This window comes from Schistocerca americana, chromosome 4, assembly GCF_021461395.2.
Source record: "Schistocerca americana isolate TAMUIC-IGC-003095 chromosome 4, iqSchAmer2.1, whole genome shotgun sequence".
Lineage (NCBI taxonomy): Eukaryota > Metazoa > Arthropoda > Insecta > Orthoptera > Acrididae > Schistocerca > Schistocerca americana.
The window spans coordinates 727,507,347-727,526,773 of NC_060122.1; the positions used below are offsets into that span (position 1 = coordinate 727,507,347).

The following is a 19,427-nucleotide window of genomic DNA, read 5'->3' on the forward strand; positions in this document are numbered from 1 at the left end:
CTCGTGCCGAGCCTCCTGGCCATTACAATCTGTCCTCGGTGAGACTCAGATAGATGTTGCGCCCTCCCCATTCTACATACGAACAGCACTGATACTACAGACACTGCGCGTGTGTCTGGCAGGCATTCCCAGCCAGGTGACGCTGCTATTGCCTGGACAAGTTTATCGATAGTAGGTCGGTGGTCATAATGTTCTGGCTGATCAGTGTAAACTCACCGGACAAAGTATTAGTCATATACTTATATGGATATGGTGTCTGTTCTTTCGGACATGTCCGAAAGAACAGACACCATATGGATATAAGTATATAGTTCTGGCAATACCGGCCATGACCTTCTTCTTCTGTGCGGATGCACACATATTACCCGAACTCTTACAGGACTTGGTAAGAATATCTTCCACAAGTAATGAGTGTGTTGGGTTGGGACACTACGAATGTAGTGTGTGGACACATAAGGTGAGAATGTGGGTCTCGCACGAGGCGTGCGCGAGATAGTCCCTGCAGTCGCACTATCCTCTGTGCCCTCGGTGGCTCAGATGGATAGAGCGTCTGCCATGTAAGCAGGAGATCCCGGGTTCGAGTCCCGGTCGGAGCACACATTTCCACTTGTCCCCGTTGATATATATCAACGCCCGTCAGCAGCTGAAGGTATTAATATATAATTCTAAAGTATTATTCACTCCTAGAGAAATCAATACAAGCATCATTTAATACCGTGTGGACATGGTAAGCGCCTGGATTCAGTTAAGAATTGAGTTCCAAGGTTGTGCAGGCACGTCGCATTCACGTTAAGCCAGTTCAACCAAATTGGTAAAATGCTGATGTCGGTGTTTTATCCGTTGTTCCAACATGTCCCACAGATTTTCTTTGGGTTCAGGTTAGGTGATTTTGCAGGACATTAGAGATGTAATAGGACGGGGGAGTGTAGTTTGTCGACAATAAGTTCGGAATGTGGGTCTTACGGGGAGCGTGCTAGAGATAAGTCCCTGCAGTTGCAGTATTCTCCGTGTTCTCGGTGGCTCAGACGGATAGAGCGTCTGCTATGTAAGTAGGAGATCCTGGGTTCAAGTCCCGGTCAGGGCACACATTTTCAACTGTCCCCGTCTATATTTATCAACTCCTGTAAGCAGCTAAAGGTCTGATTCGTTGTAATTTCATGAAACACAAACGTCTCGCATATTGCTGCTGTCTTATGGTCAGGTAGAGGCAGCGCATGTGCGGTTGAGCGCGTGACTCAACTGCTGCGACATCTGCAAAGGTTTAAGAATTAATCTGTACGTGCGCATTGAGGTAACAATTTTTAGCTCTCTGCCCACATTATCACTTTAACACCGTTGGATAACACTGCTCTTGTGCCTTGTGGTTCAATAAAGGAGACGAGTGCCACGTCACTGTAGACTCTACTGCTCATATGAGTTACACGAACCGCAAGGACGGTTTCAAATAATGATTGTACAATTTGGTGACATCTTGCGTGACGCCTTCTCAGTAGTCTCGGAACATAGGTTTTCAATCACGGGAAAGAAATGCCGACTCCCTTCCTTTCGTTAGTCTACTGTTCTACAATCGCTATCAGAAGATCGCTGGAGCCAGAACTGTTGTAAATTTCCGTTAATCACTTGCTTGATAACCGGAGTCCCAAATGCGTACACGACACTTATAGGCAGCTGCAGAGCGAGAAGCTACCCAGTACAGCGCAAGCTTCATAATGAGGTACCCAATATTTTGTTATTTTTCAACTATTCTTCTTTTCTTACAAATAGCTCGCAGACTGGCTACTCTTAGAAACTTGGGAACTATTAATGCAAATATAACTGTTAAACCCTGAGTTAGTGAAACTCTGCCTTTTCGATTCAAAACCCAATAATCGATGTAATACTATCTGACTCTGGCAGGAAAAAAGGAATGTGAAAGAGTAGCTCACACTTTAAATTGTGCAGCTTATGAATGGCAGACATTGTACGCATAATTAAACCTCAACGAATGTGAAAATCTCTAGAGAGATCCTGTAAAGAATTAATAAGGGTAATAGTGATCAACTTATAGCTCACCACTGTGCAGTTGGGATATGTGCCCTTTCCTGTAATCACAACACTTAGACATAAAAATGAGTAGCTGCTGGTAATATTTCTTCAAGTTATTTGAATGATGAAGCGGTTCAAAAGAACTAAATATGCAAGGTGCTGAACACGCCGATAAAACACTCTCTACGATTTAGTTTGGAGAACATGAACACACATACCGTATACAATCTTCCACGCCAATCCTTCACTCTGCCACCGGCGTTTTTATATTCACAGCTCAAAAGTCTGCATGCAGAGAACGGTCTGTTTATTACCAGAACAGTCTATCTGAGAACAGAATAACTTGGTCATCTTTGTGTGCTACAGTTAGATAGACAAAGGTTGTACTTATCAGTACGTGAATATGGAATGATGGGAGAGAAAGCATTCATCGAAATATATAATGTGTCCTAAAAGTCCGTTAACATTTGAAAATGCAAATGGTTCTGAGCACTATGGGACTTAACATCTGAGGTCGTCAGTCCCCTAGAACTTAGAACTACTTAAACCTAACTATCCTAAGGACATCACACCCATCCATGCCCGAGGCAGGATTCGAATCTGCGACAGTAGCGGTAGCGCGGTTCCAGACTGAAGCGCCTAGAACCGCTCGGCCACACTGGCCGGATTTTGAAAATGCACTAATCAACAGAATAATCTAGTCAGAGAGGTAAAACATGACTCTCTGAAATGACATGAGGTTTTATTGAAACTAAAAACGAGTGCAAAAACCGGCCTGCACGACGTCAGTGTCGCCGCATGAGAATCGTCAGCATGACGGTTGCGAGGAACTCTGACATGTTAGAGAATCGCATAATCCCTAGCTTGGCTATAAACACCTGCTGGAAGGTACGGTCTTATGCGGGATCGCGCTGCACGCAATACTGCTATACGTGTGAAAGAACTCTTGCTCACATCGTTTGGTGAGGATCGCGTGCTGGCCGTCATTTTCATCATGCTTGACCTCCCAGATCCCCAGATCTCAATCCATGTGATTATCGGTTGTGGGATTACCTGACGTTCCAGGTCTACCGTGACCGTCCGACATCATTACGGATACTGAAAGACAACAACCTACGGCAATTTCTCACCATACCTACTGATATGTCGTACAGTGCTTTTCACGACATTGTCCCTCCACTACAGGCACTGTTTATGTATGGCGACGGACATGTTCAGCGTTTGTTGTAAAGAATGCAGTCTTCGCTAAGAATCAATCGTCATTTCAAGCATGTATGACAATTTTTAGCTCTCTGCTCACATTATTCCACAAAGTATTGCTTTCAAATGTCAACTGACTTTTGGGTCACCCAAGTACATACATGTTCAATGAATGACATAGGATAGTGGAAATGAGAAAAAGAAAACTCTGATTAAACGGTATACTGATTTCAAATCAAACAAACGGAAGACACAAGCTACTTGGCAGTCACGATGCGCAAGCAATATAAGTCGAAAATTCCAGCAATCGCAGGGACTTGAAGATAAATGATTTCTAAATCGAAAGCGGGAGTGAAGAAACTGAACGCATAAACGCTTCGAACTGAATGACCCGAACATGATCCTTAAACCAGCTTCAAGTTTAGTGAAACCACAAATTTCAAAATACCAACTGCCTGAATGTCAACTTGCCTTCGCAATTCGCAGCAAGTTGAATAAGCAAAATAAGTGAAAATAAGCCTTGGGATACATACACCACACGAATGAATCAGCTGAAAAACATTACCTATGAGCAACCACTTCGAATAAATGAAACGTTCTCATCATTATCTACAAACACGCGGCGCAGCATTTTAAACTCTGAAACCGCTAACAAGCCTCCCGGAACAAACGTGTTTCAAAGCTATCTGCAAACGTACACTTCCAACGGCTAGCGTACTGGTTGGCTGAAGATGAGGTCGGATGCTGTAAAAGGTGACCAAGATTCCTCTGCAACATCTCACAAGGAACTCCTTGAGTGCGAGGTCGCCAGTTCAGTCATTAGAGAAGCTTATTTGAAAGTGTTGTGTTAACAGTTACGACAGGAAAAATATTAGCTCCTAATGACTCACCATGCGAATGAAGTGGGAGACGGAAAACGAGTGAGACGCAGAGATCAACCTTCTGTGGTATGTATGTATTTCACTTCACAAAAAGGACATCGTCGACGTTCAAGGAATGCGAATCCGAATTCCTTAGGAGTTACAAACCGTGCACTGCGCTCAGCTCCGTATACATTCTTAAAGAATGCATATAGAAACATATTGGTGTAGCGGGGTGATGATAACTGATGGAATGGGAAAACAGTTGGCGTGGAGCTTATCGTGTAACTGGCTATCCTTGAAGGTGTAGCGACAGATAGTGCGATAGTCTTATAGTGTGATAGTCTTATAGACACGGAAAAAGCAAACATCCAGAAGCTGGATTTGTCCAGTGGTTGCAGGTGGTATGAACTGCAATGTCACACACGTTTCCAGGGGGGCTAGTTTCCTCTAAGGAAGTATGATTTTTATACACAGACCAGGGATCAACCAAAAGCAAGTTATTTTGACCATCTAGTGGTCAAAAGCAGTGCTCATACCATAGGTGTAGTTCTGCTACGCCCGTTTTCTCGCTCTTGCTTGCTGTGACGTACATATTCCCTACGTCCCTCGCAAGATCACACATACAGGAAAGAATCGTACGGGGAAGAGCACCTCCAATTTCTCGTGGCACAATAAATAACTTTCCACAAAGTTTAGCATCCAGATTAACAGTCGGCTTAATTGTGTACGAATGCGTTAAGGCATTGATGTTGGTTGACTTTGATACAACTCTCTTGGTACTTCTAATTTCCAGGGTTCCTCACATATGGATTCTCTCTTTAAATCCCGATTGGTCGGAGCTGAAAACCAACTCCTTACTGAAAGATACGATAAGTTTGTTTACCTCATCTACAAATTTTCGGACCGATTTAGCAATTTACTGTGCTTCGTCAAGTTGATGCTTTGTATGAAATTTCGTTGTCTTACGTCTTCCAATTCTGTACCACTGTTTGAAGTTATGTAACCAACCACTGCTTCCTTTGAATCTACGTCGTGCGAAATTTGATGTGCGTAACGTACTAGGTCACTATCATGAACGTCCTGTAAATTACATCGGGCATCCTTGAAACGTGCAAACACTAGTTTTTTTAACAAAAGCACATTGCCCTCTCTTGAATATCCGTAGTTTTTCTTATGCACTATGCTGTCATATTGCTGAAGCCTTATTCTATATATATATATATATATATATATATATATATATATATATACACTCCTGGAAATGGAAAAAAGAACACATTGACACCGGTGTGTCAGACCCACCATACTTGCTCCGGACACTGCGAGAGGGCTGTACAAGCAATGATCACACGCACGGCACAGCGGACACACCAGGAACCGCGGTGTTGGCCGTCGAATGGCGCTAGCTCCGCAGCATTTGTGCACCGCCGCCGTCAGTGTCAGCCAGTTTGCCGTGGCATACGGAGCTCCATCGCAGTCTTTAACACTGGTAGCATGCCGCGACAGCGTGGACGTGAACCGTATGTGCAGTTGACGGACTTTGAGCGAGGGCGTATAGTGGGCATGCGGGAGGTCGGGTGGACGTACCGCCGAATTGCTCAACACGTGGGGCGTGAGGTCTCCACAGTACATCGATGTTGTCGCCAGTGGTCGGCGGAAGGTGCACGTGCCCGTCGACCTGGGACCGGACCGCAGCGACGCACGGATGCACGCCAAGACCGTAGGATCCTACGCAGTGCCGTAGGGGACCGCACCGCCACTGCCCAGCAAATTAGGGACACTGTTGCTCCTGGGGTATCGGCGAGGACCATTCGCAACCGTCTCCATGAAGCTGGGCTACGGTCCGGCACACCGTTAGGCCGCCTTCCGCTCACGCCCCAACATCGTGCAGCCCGCCTCCAGTGGTGTCGCGACAGGCGTGAATGGAGGGACGAATGGAGACGTGTCGTCTTCAGCGATGAGAGTCGCTTCTGCCTTGGTGCCAGTGATGGTCGTATGCGTGTTTGGCGCCGTGCAGGTGAGCGCCACAATCAGGACTGGATACGACCGAGGCACACAGGGCCAACACCCGGCATCATGGTGTGGGGAGCGATCTCCTACACTGGCCGTACACCACTGGTGATCGTCGAGGGGACACTGAATAGTGCACGGTACATCCAAACCGTCATCGAACCCATCTTTCTACCATTCCTAGACCGGCAAGGGAACTTGCTGTTCCAACAGGACAATGCACGTCCGCATGTATCCCGTGCCACCCAACGTGCTCTAGAAGGTGTAAGTCAACTACCCTGGCCAGCAGGTTCTCCGGATCTGTCCCCCATTGAGCATGTTTGGGACTGGATGAAGCGTCGTCTCACGCGGTCTGCACGTCCAGCACGAACGCTGGTCCAACTGAGGCGCCAGGTGGAAATGGCATGGCAAGCCGTTCCACAGGACTACATCCAGCATCTCTACGATCGTCTCCATGGGAGAATAGCAGCCTGCATTGCTGCGAAAGGTGGATATACACTGTACTAGTGCCGACATTGTGCATGCTCTGTTGCCTGTGTCTATGTGCCTGTGGTTCTGTCAGCGTGATCATGTGATGTATCTGACCCCAGGAATGTGTCAATAAAGTTTCCCCTTCCTGGGACAATGAATTCACGGTGTTCTTATTTCAATTTCCAGGAGTGTATATATATATATTACTACACTATGGATGGTCTTCCCTGAACCTGTTTATGTTTAGTACCTGCTCCTTGGTCAGTGACTGTACTTCACTAAGTTTCGCTGCAGAAGGTATTTGCGGTTCCCTGTCCGACAAGGATGATGAACAACATAGCTCGAAACTTGTTTCAGTATCACTTTCACTTGTTAAGCACGTATCGTCTTCATTGTACTCCTCATTTAGGTTGTCCGCACTGTCGAGCATATACTACACCACGCATTCCACTGACTCATTTTGCAAAACGGTAATACTTCATCTACCACTTCTTTCTCATTCTGTGAGAATTCCTTGGGCTCCTTTCTGACGAAATGCAAACTTCGACAACTGTTGTTATAGGTATAATGCAATGTTTGCTTAGTTTACTGTTGCCTTTGTCCTGCTTTGTATCAACAGCACTAGCACTATACCAGTGTTATGAGTTTCTCGTCGACTAAGCAGTCCAATTACGCTCTGTAGTCTCATGCTGTGCTCACAGCTGGATACTTCCTGTCCCGCCCCCTGTTGCCATAAGAAGCCAATATTGTGGTGGCATGGTAGACAATATGTCGGGCGTCGAATGCCGTAAACATTTTTGGCCTTATGCAATCTTTTACTCACGGGATTCCCTGTCAGAGGCGACTCAGAGTCTACACAGTATATATCAATACAAGTTACAAACCGTCTTTGAAAAGTATCAGCAGAGACCATTTCGCGAGTTACAGGAAGCTGAGACGCCCTGCTAAACCCGCAGGACTGGACAGGTAGTTTAAATTGTGAAAAGGGGCCAAAATAAGGGGCTGTCAGCTACCCTCGAACATACTACTTTATTATTTGATCAAACATTACTAGAGCCCAACTTTTTTTAACACACAGCTTTAATCTTTGGGACTTAATTACCGGCTGAAAGCTACTTTAATTTAAAAACCGCTGAAGGCCAATAACTTAAAACGCAAGAATAATCAGAAATTTAAAAGGCAAGCCTCATCTTACAACAGTTCTTCATTTAGGCTGAAGGCCCAAAGAATCTGAGATTTTCAGAGCAAACAATTTGAATTCAAAGTCGGTTGAAATCCCAACACTTAAGGATAAGCAAATTAATTAAAAAAACAAAGGCCTTACGTAAAACAGTTCTTAATTAGGTAAAACTCAATCAAATTAGAAATTTAAAAGGTAAAGCGTTATCTTAAAACAGTTCTTTAATTAGGCTGAAGGCCCAAAGAATTAGACACTTCAAGAGCAAACAAGCTAAATTCAAATCGGCTGAAGGCCTAACACTTAAAACTCCATAGCATTAATATTTTTAAATACCAAAGGGCTTACGTGAAATAGTTCTTTAATTTAGGGTGAAGGCCTTAAGAGCAAAACAACTCAGACTCAAAATTGGCTGAAGGCCCAACACTTAAAATTCAACAACATTAAAATTTTTAAAATGCCAAAGGTGCTACGTGAAACAGTCCTTTAAATTAGGATGAAGGCCTAAAGAACCTTACGCCTTAAGGGCAAAACAACCTTGACTTAAAAAAATCGGCTAGAAGCCATACAAATACGAACAACAAGAACAAATAAAAAAAGGCTGTACACCCAAAGGCACTCAGATGTTCGAGGCTCGGCCTGGAATTCAAACACTAATGCTCACCTAGGTGAGGCAGGCAGTCGGGCCAACCGTTCACGATCCGACGACAACTCAACCGACTGGCAGTTAATGGACCCACCGACAAGATAACTTCCACTTCACCCGACCAGGGCACAACTGGGAATTCAACGGAACAACGTAGAAGATATTGGCGCCCACAAGCAACCAAACATGGAACTGTCAAACTACGCACTGAGCTGGACAGCAGTAACATGATGAGGAAACTACACTACCTGAAATTTACGTTAACGGTCCGGGCAGGTAACCGGAACGTTAACGACCACAAGGCAGAAGATTCCGTTAGTGCACTTCAATTCAAATAACCAAATACAGTGAAACTCCACTGAAGGGTGGCTAGACTTTTCCAGTTTGAAAAACACATTGTTGCTCGCGGGAATATCCCCAGTCGACAACGAACTCCAGGCGACACAATGTGAACAGTCGTGACTTGCTGGTAGATTAAGTCAAAACTCAACCCTCATATCCAGGATCGGTGAGCCACGAACCTAGTAGCAATGGGAACAGCACTCCACACTCTGACACGGCATAGGGACCGCCAGCGGGTCCGGCCAAACTACGCGCCGCGGAGATTTCCTCGGTGCCCCACGCCAACCGACCAACTGCCCAGGCCCGGAAATGGTGAAAGGACCAAATATACGTCGGCCGATGAGACGACCAACCGAACGACCAAGCAACGATCTCCCTCAATCGGACAGTTCGTGTGTGTCGCCAGTGGTCGGCGCTCCGTCCCCGACTTCACTGCTGCTGTGTCCCGACTGCACTGCTGGTCCATCTCCAACTGACTGCCAGACACACGACGACCCGGAAATACAATCGATCCTTCCAGAGATGGTACGATATGCGCTGCTGCTGCCGCTCACGGGCAAGTAAGGCAGAAAGTTAGTGACGCCAGTAAATGGAATAAGAAAACGAGGCGGCAGTACCGTAATAGAAGATGACAAACAATAAATGGGATAAACGCCAGCCGTGCATTGCTCAGAAGCAAATTATTAATTAACTGAAAATGCCTGTTTAATACGACCTCACGTTATATTTAAGCAAACACCCTTCAGCCATGGAAACGCACAAGAGTTGTCAGGTAGAGGAGGACTGTGTTGCAACAGATGGACCGTGGTCAGGATAAACGGTTATTTCAACCTCCAGGAATGTTTCCGCAAAAGCGGCAGCCAGCAGCGTATTTGGGCAAAACGAGAGGAAACTACCACCGAGGGATCCGGGAGGCGGCCTCGCGGCAGGCACGTTTCTCCACGACGAGGCGCCTCCACAAATTTTAAGGAGAAAAACTGGCGTTTAGAAAGCAGCATTTAGCTGCGGCAGAGGACAGCGGTTGCGAGTAAAAGTTTAATTCCGGTAGGTCACGCGGCGATTGCGCCAGCGCCAGCGCCCGCTCGGCCTGCCGTGTCTCGCCCGGCACCTGGCGGCTTGGCTGGCAGTGCGGTCCGCCCACGCACTTTCACCGCAGCCAGCGGCCACTTGTCCACGGGGCAGTCACTGGACGCTTGCGGCGAGGCGTCCTGGGCGGGCGGCGTGCTCTGCCACGAGGCTTCGTGTCAGATGGTTCTTAGACTCCTGAAGCTTGATGTCTGCGTTACGTATTTTATCCTTCACTAATTCCAGCCCTACACCAAGCGAAGAAGCTCTGTGGTCGGCATATTAGAATCTTATTTGGGACGACTCCTCTTCAGATCACTGTCCGACTGTCCAGATTTATACTCATATGGATATGGTGTCTGTTCTTTCGGACATGTCCGAAAGAACAGACACCATATCCATATAAGTATATAGTTCTGGCAACACCGGCCATGACCTTCTTCTGTGCGGATGCACACATATTACCCGAATTCTTACGGGACTTGGTATGGATGTCTCCCACGAGTAATGAGTGTGATGTGGTGGGACACTACGAATGTAGTGTGTGGACATGTTGGGAATGTGGGTCTCGCGGGAGACTTGCGCGAGATAGTCGCTGCAGTCGCACTATCCTCTGAGCCTTCGGTGGCTCAGAAGGATGCCGGCACGGTAGCTCAGCGTGTTCGGTCAGAGGGGTTAGCTGCCCTCTGAAATAAAAAAACTGAGACAATCGATCCACAACGAACTTAAACGGATGTCTTACGACGTCCGCCCCGAGCAGAAGCAACGAACAAAAGCGAACAAAATGAGATAAAAAAAAGAGGATAGAGCGTCTAACATGTAAGCAGGAGATCCCGGATTCGAGCTCCGGTCGGGGCATACATTTTCACCTGCCCCCGTTGATATACATCAACGCCCGTCAGCAGCTGAAAGTATTAATATATAATTCTAATTTCGTCCAGATTTAGGTTTTCCGTGATTGCCCTCACTGTCTTGGGGCAAATGCCGGGTTGGTTTCTTCGAAAGGACACGACCGATATCCTTACCCATCGTTGTGTAATCCGAGCTTGTACTTTGTCTCTGATGACCTCGTTGTCGGCATCCGAAGTAGATACAACAGACGGCGTCTCAGGTGCATCAGACAGCAGTAAATTGTGAATCTGAAGCACTCATTGACGAATTTCTACTTAAATTCTGACAGCCAGTAAAAAAAAAAAAAAGTGTTGTTGCATGACTACGACCAAAAATTATAATTTGTTCATTAATGTTAACACCAATCATGTATACATAGCCTCTACACTGAGTCGTTTCGCTAAAAGAAACGTTCAGTTTACCCATAGAAAGTGCAACTAACTAACCGCAGACCTTATGTTGCATACATTAACGATTTTCCGTCAGCAGCGTTATAAAATGCAGATTCTATGAATTTTGAAGATGGTACAAGTTGAGGAACAAACTAATAACAATACCAGACCTTACGATCTTGATCATGGCAGACATTCAGCAACCGTATTTAAGTTTTAACCGCTTGTACTAATTTTATTGCACTGATTTGGTTTTGATACTAATGGCATCTTCATCAGAATATGTTACAGCTACCTATTAATTTTTTTAATCAGCATAGGTGAATAACAACTATATCACAAACCTTTAACTAGCAGTAGAAATACACTCCTGGAAATGGAAAAAAGAACACATTGACACCGGTGTGTCAGACCCACCATACTTGCTCCGGACACTGCGAGAGGGCTGTACAAGCAATGATCACACGCACGGCACAGCGGACACACCAGGAACCGCGGTGTTGGCCGTCGAATGGCGCTAGCTGCGCAGCATTTGTGCACCGCCGCCGTCAGTGTCAGCCAGTTTGCCGTGGCATACGGAGCTCCATCGCAGTCTTTAACACTGGTAGCATGCCGCGACGGCGTGGACGTGAACCGTATGTGCAGTTGACGGACTTTGAGCGAGGGCGTATAGTGGGCATGCGGGAGGCCGGGTGGACGTACCGCCGAATTGCTCAACACGTGGGGCGTGAGGTCTCCACAGTACATCGATGTTGTCGCCAGTGGTCGGCGGAAGGTGCACGTGCCCGTCGACCTGGGACCGGACCGCAGCGACGCACGGATGCACGCCAAGACCGTAGGATCCTACGCAGTGCCGTAGGGGACCGCACCGCCACTTCCCAGCAAATTAGGGACACTGTTGCTCCTGGGGTATCGGCGAGGACCATTCGCAACCGTCTCCATGAAGCTGGGCTACGGTCCCGCACACCGTTAGGCCGTCTTCCGCTCACGCCCCAACATCGTGCCGCCCGCCTCCAGTGGTGTCGCGACAGGCGTGAATGGAGGGACGAATGGAGACGTGTCGTCTTCAGCGATGAGAGTCGCTTCTGCCTTGGTGCCAATGATGGTCGTATGCGTGTTTGGCGCCGTGCAGGTGAGCGCCACAATCAGGACTGCATACGACCGAGGCACACAGGGCCAACACCCGGCATCATGGTGTGGGGAGCGATCTCCTACACTGGCCGTACACCACTGGTGATCGTCGAGGGGACACTGAATAGTGCACGGTACATCCAAACCGTCATCGAACCCATCGTTCTACCATTCCTAGACCGGCAAGGGAACTTGCTGTTCCAACAGGACAATGCACGTCCGCATGTATCCCGTGCCACCCAACGTGCTCTAGAAGGTGTAAGTCAACTACCCTGGCCAGCAAGATCTCCGGATTTGTCCCCCATTGAGCATGTTTGGGACTGGATGAAGCGTCGTCTCACGCGGTCTGCACGTCCAGCACGAACGCTGGTCCAACTGAGGCGCCAGGTGGAAATGGCATGGCAAGCCGTTCCACAGGACTACATCCAGCATCTCTACGATCGTCTCCATGGGAGAATAGCAGCCTGCATTGCTGCGAAAGGTGGATATACACTGTACTAGTGCCGACATTGTGCATGCTCTGTTGCCTGTGTCTATGTGCCTGTGGTTCTGTCAGTGTGATCATGTGATGTATCTGACCCCAGGAATGTGTCAATAAAGTTTCCCCTTCCTGGGACAATGAATTCACGGTGTTCTTATTTCAATTTCCAGGAGTGTATTAAAAACAGAAAAAGAATTACTTACATAGATTCACACGGAGAGATAATAAAAACATATGAGTTAAAGCGCTCAAGTCAAATAAGTAAAAGTTATAATTTTAAAGACGACTGTGAGTCAGCAACCGTACAGCCAACAGATTGCAACAAGATTTGACTTGACCTGGTTTCCACACCGATTATGAGTGTCTTCCTCAGAGAAAAATAGAAACAATTATATGTAGTGACAACTGCAAACAGATTTACGAGTAAATTGCTCTCGTCATATAAAACAACTTCTTAAAACCATTTTTGAAACCATATAAAAATTGCAGATACTGGAAATGAGATAACGATGGTACTTGTCACTAAAAATTATAACAACATTACGTAGCACACCGTATGCTCGCTCGACGAAAGATCCATACCCAAAGACTGGAAAGTTGCACAGATCACACCAATATTGAAGAAAGGCAAAGGAGTAATCCACTAAATTACAGGCCCGTATCATTAACGTCAATATATAGCAGTATTTTGGAACATATATTGTGTTCGAAAATTGTGAATTACCTCGAAGAGAACGGTCTATTGACACATTTTCAACAACGATTTAGAAAACACCGTTCTTGAAAAACACAACCAGCTCTTTACTGACGCGAGCTGTTGAGTGCTTTTGACAGTGGATTTCAAATTGAACCCGTATTTCTGGATTTCTAGAAGGCTGTAACACACAAGTGACTTGTAGTGAAATTGCGTGCTTGTCGAATATCGTCTCCGTTATGTGACTGGATTCGTGATTTCCTGTCAGAGACGTCACAGTTCGTATTAATTGACGGAAAGTCATCGAGTAAAACAGAAGTGATTTCTGGCATTCCCCAAGGTAGTGTTATAGGCTCTCTCTTGTGCCTTATCTATATAAACAGTTTAGGAGACAATACGGGCAGCCATCTTAGGTTGTTTGCAAACGTTGCTGTCGTTTATCGTCTAGTGAAGTCATCAGAAGATGAAAATCAAGTGCAAAACTATTTAGATAAGATATGTATGGTACGAAACTTGGAAATTGACCCTAAATAATGAAAAGTGTGAGGTCAGGAATCTGTTAAACTTCGATTACACAATGAATCAATCAAATCTAAGGGCCGTAAATTCAAGTAAATACCTAGGAATTAAAATTATGAACAACTGAAATTGGAAAGAACATACAGAAAATGTTGTGAAGAAGGCTAACCAAAGATCGCGTTTTATCGGCAAAAATCTTAGAACCTGCAACAGACCTACTAAAGAGACAGCCTACACATAGATTGTCCGTCCTCTTTTGGAATACTGCTGCGCGGTTGAGATCCTTACCAAAGTCGAGAAAGTTCAAAGAAGGGAAGCACGTTTTGTACTATCGAGAAACAGGGGAGAGAGTGTCACGGACGTGATACAGGATTTGGGGTGGACATCATTGACATCATTAAAAAAAAGGCGTTTCTCGTTCCGGCGGGATCTTCTCACGAAATAATTTCAATTATCAAATTCCTCCTCCGCATGCGAAAATATTTTGTTGACACCGACTTACATAGGGAAAAACGATCACCATAATAAAATAATGGAAATCAGAGCTCGCACAGAAACATATAGGTGTTCGTTTCTTCCACGCGCTGTTCGAGAATGTAATAAAATAGAATTATTGTGAATATGTTTGGATGAACCCTCTGTCAGGCACTTAAGTGTGGTTTGCAGAGTACTCATGTAGATGTGGATGTGGACGTAGAAAGGCTGTAGGAGGAAACAGACACTGGTGGTGCCATCGTACGACAGCATTTTGCTCTTAAATCTGTTTTCAGCTGTCGGTACATGTAACTGTTTTTGTTTTGTTCTGATGAAGACATCGATAGTCGGTGTCGAAACGAGGTCAAGATAGATCCTGTTGCAACGGGTTGGCTATATTACACAGATGAGAAGTAAAAATTATTTTATAAGGCCAACATTAAAAGTCGTTGGGGTTGACATCAGACTGAAAGATACCATGTAAGTACTGCCTTTTCTGTTTTTAATATTTCTAGTACTACTTAAAGTTTTTGATACGGTTGGTTGGTTCAAATGGCTCTGAGCACTATGGGACTCAACTGCTGAGGTCATTAGTCCCCTAGAACTTAGAACTAGTTAAACCTAACTAACCTAAGGACATCACAAACATCCATGCCTGAGGCAGGATTCGAACCTGCGACCGTAGCGGTCTTGCGGTTCCAGACTGCAGCGCCTTTAACCGCACGGCCACTTCGGCCGGCGGATACGGTTGTTACAACCCTATGCTGAATAAAAAATTATAGGGAACTGTAACTTATTATGATGATGGTATTATTACTTGGTATCGAAACATGATCAGGGCAATAAAATTTTTGCAACCGGTTGGCTGGTTTTATCCTTCATTAAAAAGAAAAATACTGGAACTGTTACTGAAGGGACAGAGAACGAGATATTAGAAAATCTTTCAAGATAAATGGACTATCATTTCATTTTGATATGTCTGATGTATCCTTATGCAGAACGTCAGAAGTTATTTAAAGGCATCAATCTGTCGAATTGTTTGATGCTACCCTGTATCTTTTCCTATCTTTTCATTCTGCAGTACGCCCATCCTCTTAGTCAATCTCTTCTGCGTGTTCTAGCCTTTCTACCGCTGCTATCTTACCCTTTGTAAGTAGGCTGTTTATGTTTTCTTATTGGTAACGCCACGTAGCGCTCTGTATGAAAATCACTGGCTGTGCTGTGTGCAGTCTAAATGGCTCTGAGCGCTATGGGACTCAACTGCTGAGGTCATTAGTCCCCTAGAACTTAGAACTAGTTAAACCTAACTAACCTAAGGACATCACAAACATCCATGCCCGAGGCAGGATTCGAACCTGCGACCGTAGCGGACTTGCGGTTCCAGACTGCAGCGCCTTTAACCGCACGGCCACTTCGGCCGGCTGTGTGTGTGCAGTCTGTGGCTAGTTTGCATTGTTTTCTGCCATTGTAGTGTTGGGCAGCTGGATGTGAACAGCGCGTAGCGTTACGCAGTTGGAGGTGAGCCGCCAGCAGTGGTGGATGTGGGGAGAGAGATGGCGGAGTTTTGAAATTTGTAAACTGGATGTCATGAACTGCTATATATATTATGACTTTTGAACACTAGTAAGGTAAATACATTGTTTGTTCTCTATCAAAATCTTTCATTTGCTAACTATGCCTATTAGTTAGTGCCTTCAGTAGTTTGAATCTTTTATTTAGCTGACAGTAGTGGCGATCGCTGTATTGCAGTAGTTCGAGTAACGAAGATTTTTGGTGAGGTAAGTGATTTGTGAAAGGTATAGGTTAATGTTAGTCAGGGCCATTCTTTTGTAGGGATTTTTGAAAGTCAGATTGCGCTAAAAATATTGTGTGTCAGTTTAAGCACAGTCATGTATAATTTTTCTAAGGAGACGTTTCATATCTTCTACTGCTCGATCCAACGACAAGCTGAATGTTAAGTATTCACTGGACGTCATAGCAAATACCCCATTAATCTCTCCTTTCTTGTGCCAAAGGTCTTTTATACATTTCTTAACTCACCTAGTATAATAACTTTTCAATCCGAACTTTATCTGTCAACTCAGTTCTTAACATGCTTCGATAAATTCCACATTTGAAACACTTGCAGTATATCTCCGGATTTCCCGAAGTCTGGCATAAAGTGAAGATTGAGAATGATCTACAAAGTAGAATACATTTATTATGTAAAATTTATGAAGAGTACCATTTGACGAGTTTAGAAAAAAAAGAGAAAATCAATAGTTCCTAAAGTCGAACATCCTATTCGGACAAACATTGCGATTAATGATAAAATGATAGAATAATGGAACATAGAGAACATTTTACCTATTTAGGTTGCGACGTCATATGTGAGTCTGATGAAGACATAGAAAAGAAGTTGGCAATGTTTGGGAGTATATATGGAAAATAAACAGACGTATAGAAAATAAAACGAACGAGATATATGAATTGATCCAGTTGATAAGGAAGAACGTGGCACTACCAGAAGAATGGAAATTGGCCATATAGGCCCGATATACACGTAGGGCAGCAAAATGGAATGTGTTAACTACAAAGGTATCAGCGGAAAATTCCATAACTGATAAACGGAACTCTTCTGAAAACTTAATTTACATCAGTGATTTCTGTAACTCGGTTCTTTTCTACATGCGCAGTACTATAGAATCACGGCTGTAAAATAATCGGCGGTGGCTGAGCTAAAGGATATCCCAGCTGCCCCAAGCAGATTTATGACGTGAATTCGCTGTATCTACTCAGGTCAATTACTAGATTAGGAAACGCAACAACTAATCCTACCAGCTATACATGTGATGCTTCCTTATGCGATACCTAGTAATGTGACTTAGTCAAAACTAACGCATTGGATCCATAATATGTTTCTGCCACTCTCTGATACGACAGAACTGAGAATTTCATAGGTGAGAAGGTGTGAAAACAGGAGAGAGATTACGAAAACTTAGAGCAAAAGGCATAGCTACGGTTTGCTGATGAAAGACGGCAGAATACGGCGTAAGGATTTATGCTCACTGGAGTGGTCGGCGCCGTTGCGTAAAAGCTAAGCTCCACTTGACGACATGTGCAGTGGAAAGGACGGCGTGGGGACATTAAGAAGCGGAGCTGATGGCTTATCTGTCGCTGGGTGGCCTGCGCGCACGACCGTGAAGTTACGGCGTATTACGTCGCAGGTCGACCATACGACCGCACCAGCCAGCACAGCCGGACGAAAGCTGGTCGCGACAAAGGCTCCGTCACAGCCGTACGCGCCGCGTCATGCCTTCCTGCAGCCACCTTACAGATCACTTACGTCTCTCTGTCGGAGGTACCCGTTGCACTATTGCAACTTAAGTGTTATGAGTCTAGCCACAGTACCTCAAATACTAATAATTACTAATAATTTTGATCTTCTTGTGAATAGAACAAGATGATCAGTTGGATGATGTGACATAGCTATTAGTTTCGGCTCCTCTTCCTGTTCCCCAGCGTCAAATCACACAACTACGACCACCTGTACGTGTGAAAACTTTTCGCGTGCCTGTATATGGTGAGGTTGTTGACTACGATATATGTATGTTGACGTGATAATGACGGAACAGATTTGGTTTTGTAAAATGTAAACTTTTACGGCCGGAAATGTCACAATTAATAAAATGTTTCGGGCTATAGTGCTGTGATCGAATCGATTTCACCTTAAAACCCAACGTTATGTTCCCATCTGTGGAGGACACTGTCAAGGGAGATCGTAGCTTCTTTGAATGTCCGACTCACAAACCTGGCTCGCTACTGACTACAGCAAAATTCCGCTTCCGCGTGCTTCTGCACGGTGGGTGACGTCCAATGTTTTGAATGCGCGAGCGCAATTGGCCTTCGTCGACTGCCCTCGTCTGCTGTTGCCATCAGCCCATGGCGGAAGACTGGTACACGTCTTTTTTCAGCGCCGGAATCCAGATGCTTTTCATTTTCAAGCTCCCTTCCTTATACCGAAATTCCTGGCGTGCTTTACAACCTCTGTGACACCTCTATATAGCCTTTTATGGTATCCACTTGTGGCTTCCAGTATTTGAGTCCTGTCAAAATGAATGTGGTGGTCTCTCCTGAATGCAAAGCATCTGTCAGTCTCCCTCTTCTGCAATTGTCCTTGCACTCTTCAGGTAGTTTTTTTGACCGTTCTTTTTGTAGTACCCACGTACATCTTGGAGTAACTCACGCCGGCCAGAACAAAACTGTGGTCTACGGATTAGCTCCGTGACATTCTCTAAAACTATTAATCACGGGGAAGGCCTCTTTATCGGTTAGGTTACGAGATCACTTAAGTGTGAGGTCACTGTCACTTGTATATTATACGAGGGCTACTTGTTTTTCAACCCCCGATGGATCGCCAGATGGAAACTACAGTGAAAATCAAACATGTTTTATTTGCAAAATTTAGCTACACCTACGCTCCGACTTAGACATGAGATGTCAGCTTCCCAATACCCTCGTCACAGACGATCGTGACAATGACGAACTGTTAGCAGACGATCGCGACAATATCATCTGATACGCCTGCAGCTTTACTGTATGGTTAAATGATGATGGTGTCCTCTTGGGTATTGCCGCATCATGAAAGCACATACCAACAGCGATGGAATTGTTTCTCATTATCTGAGTAGCTGCTGCTAAAAAAAATTGAGTGCTAAGTAATTAAGTCGTCTCTTGTCTATTGCTGATTGTTAGGCCAGTGCATGATGGATGGCTCGCGATATTGTTCTATGAGATTTTGATCCTGAGACTTTCATGAAATTCTTACACCATATAAGTGTGTAGCACTGTATGGTTTAATGATGATGGCGTCCTCTTGGGTAAAATATTCCGGAGGTAAAATAGTCCCCCATTCGGATCTCCGGGCGGGGACTACTCAGGAGGACGTCGTTATCAGGAGAAAGAAAACTGGCGTTCTACGGATCGGAGCGTGGAATGTCAGATCCCTTAATCCGGCAGGTAGGTTAGAAAATGTAAAAAGAGAAATGGATAGGTTAAAGTTAGATA

The 19,427-nt window shown here is 45.1% G+C and overlaps 1 non-coding gene across 1 annotated transcript; it reads left to right on the forward strand.

Moving 5' to 3' along the window:
• The first annotated feature begins 521 nt into the window (after positions 1-521).
• On the forward strand, positions 522-596 carry Trnat-ugu. The gene has a single exon. It is a non-coding gene; the product is annotated as a tRNA-Thr (tRNA).
• The last annotated feature ends 18,831 nt before the right edge of the window (positions 597-19,427 follow it).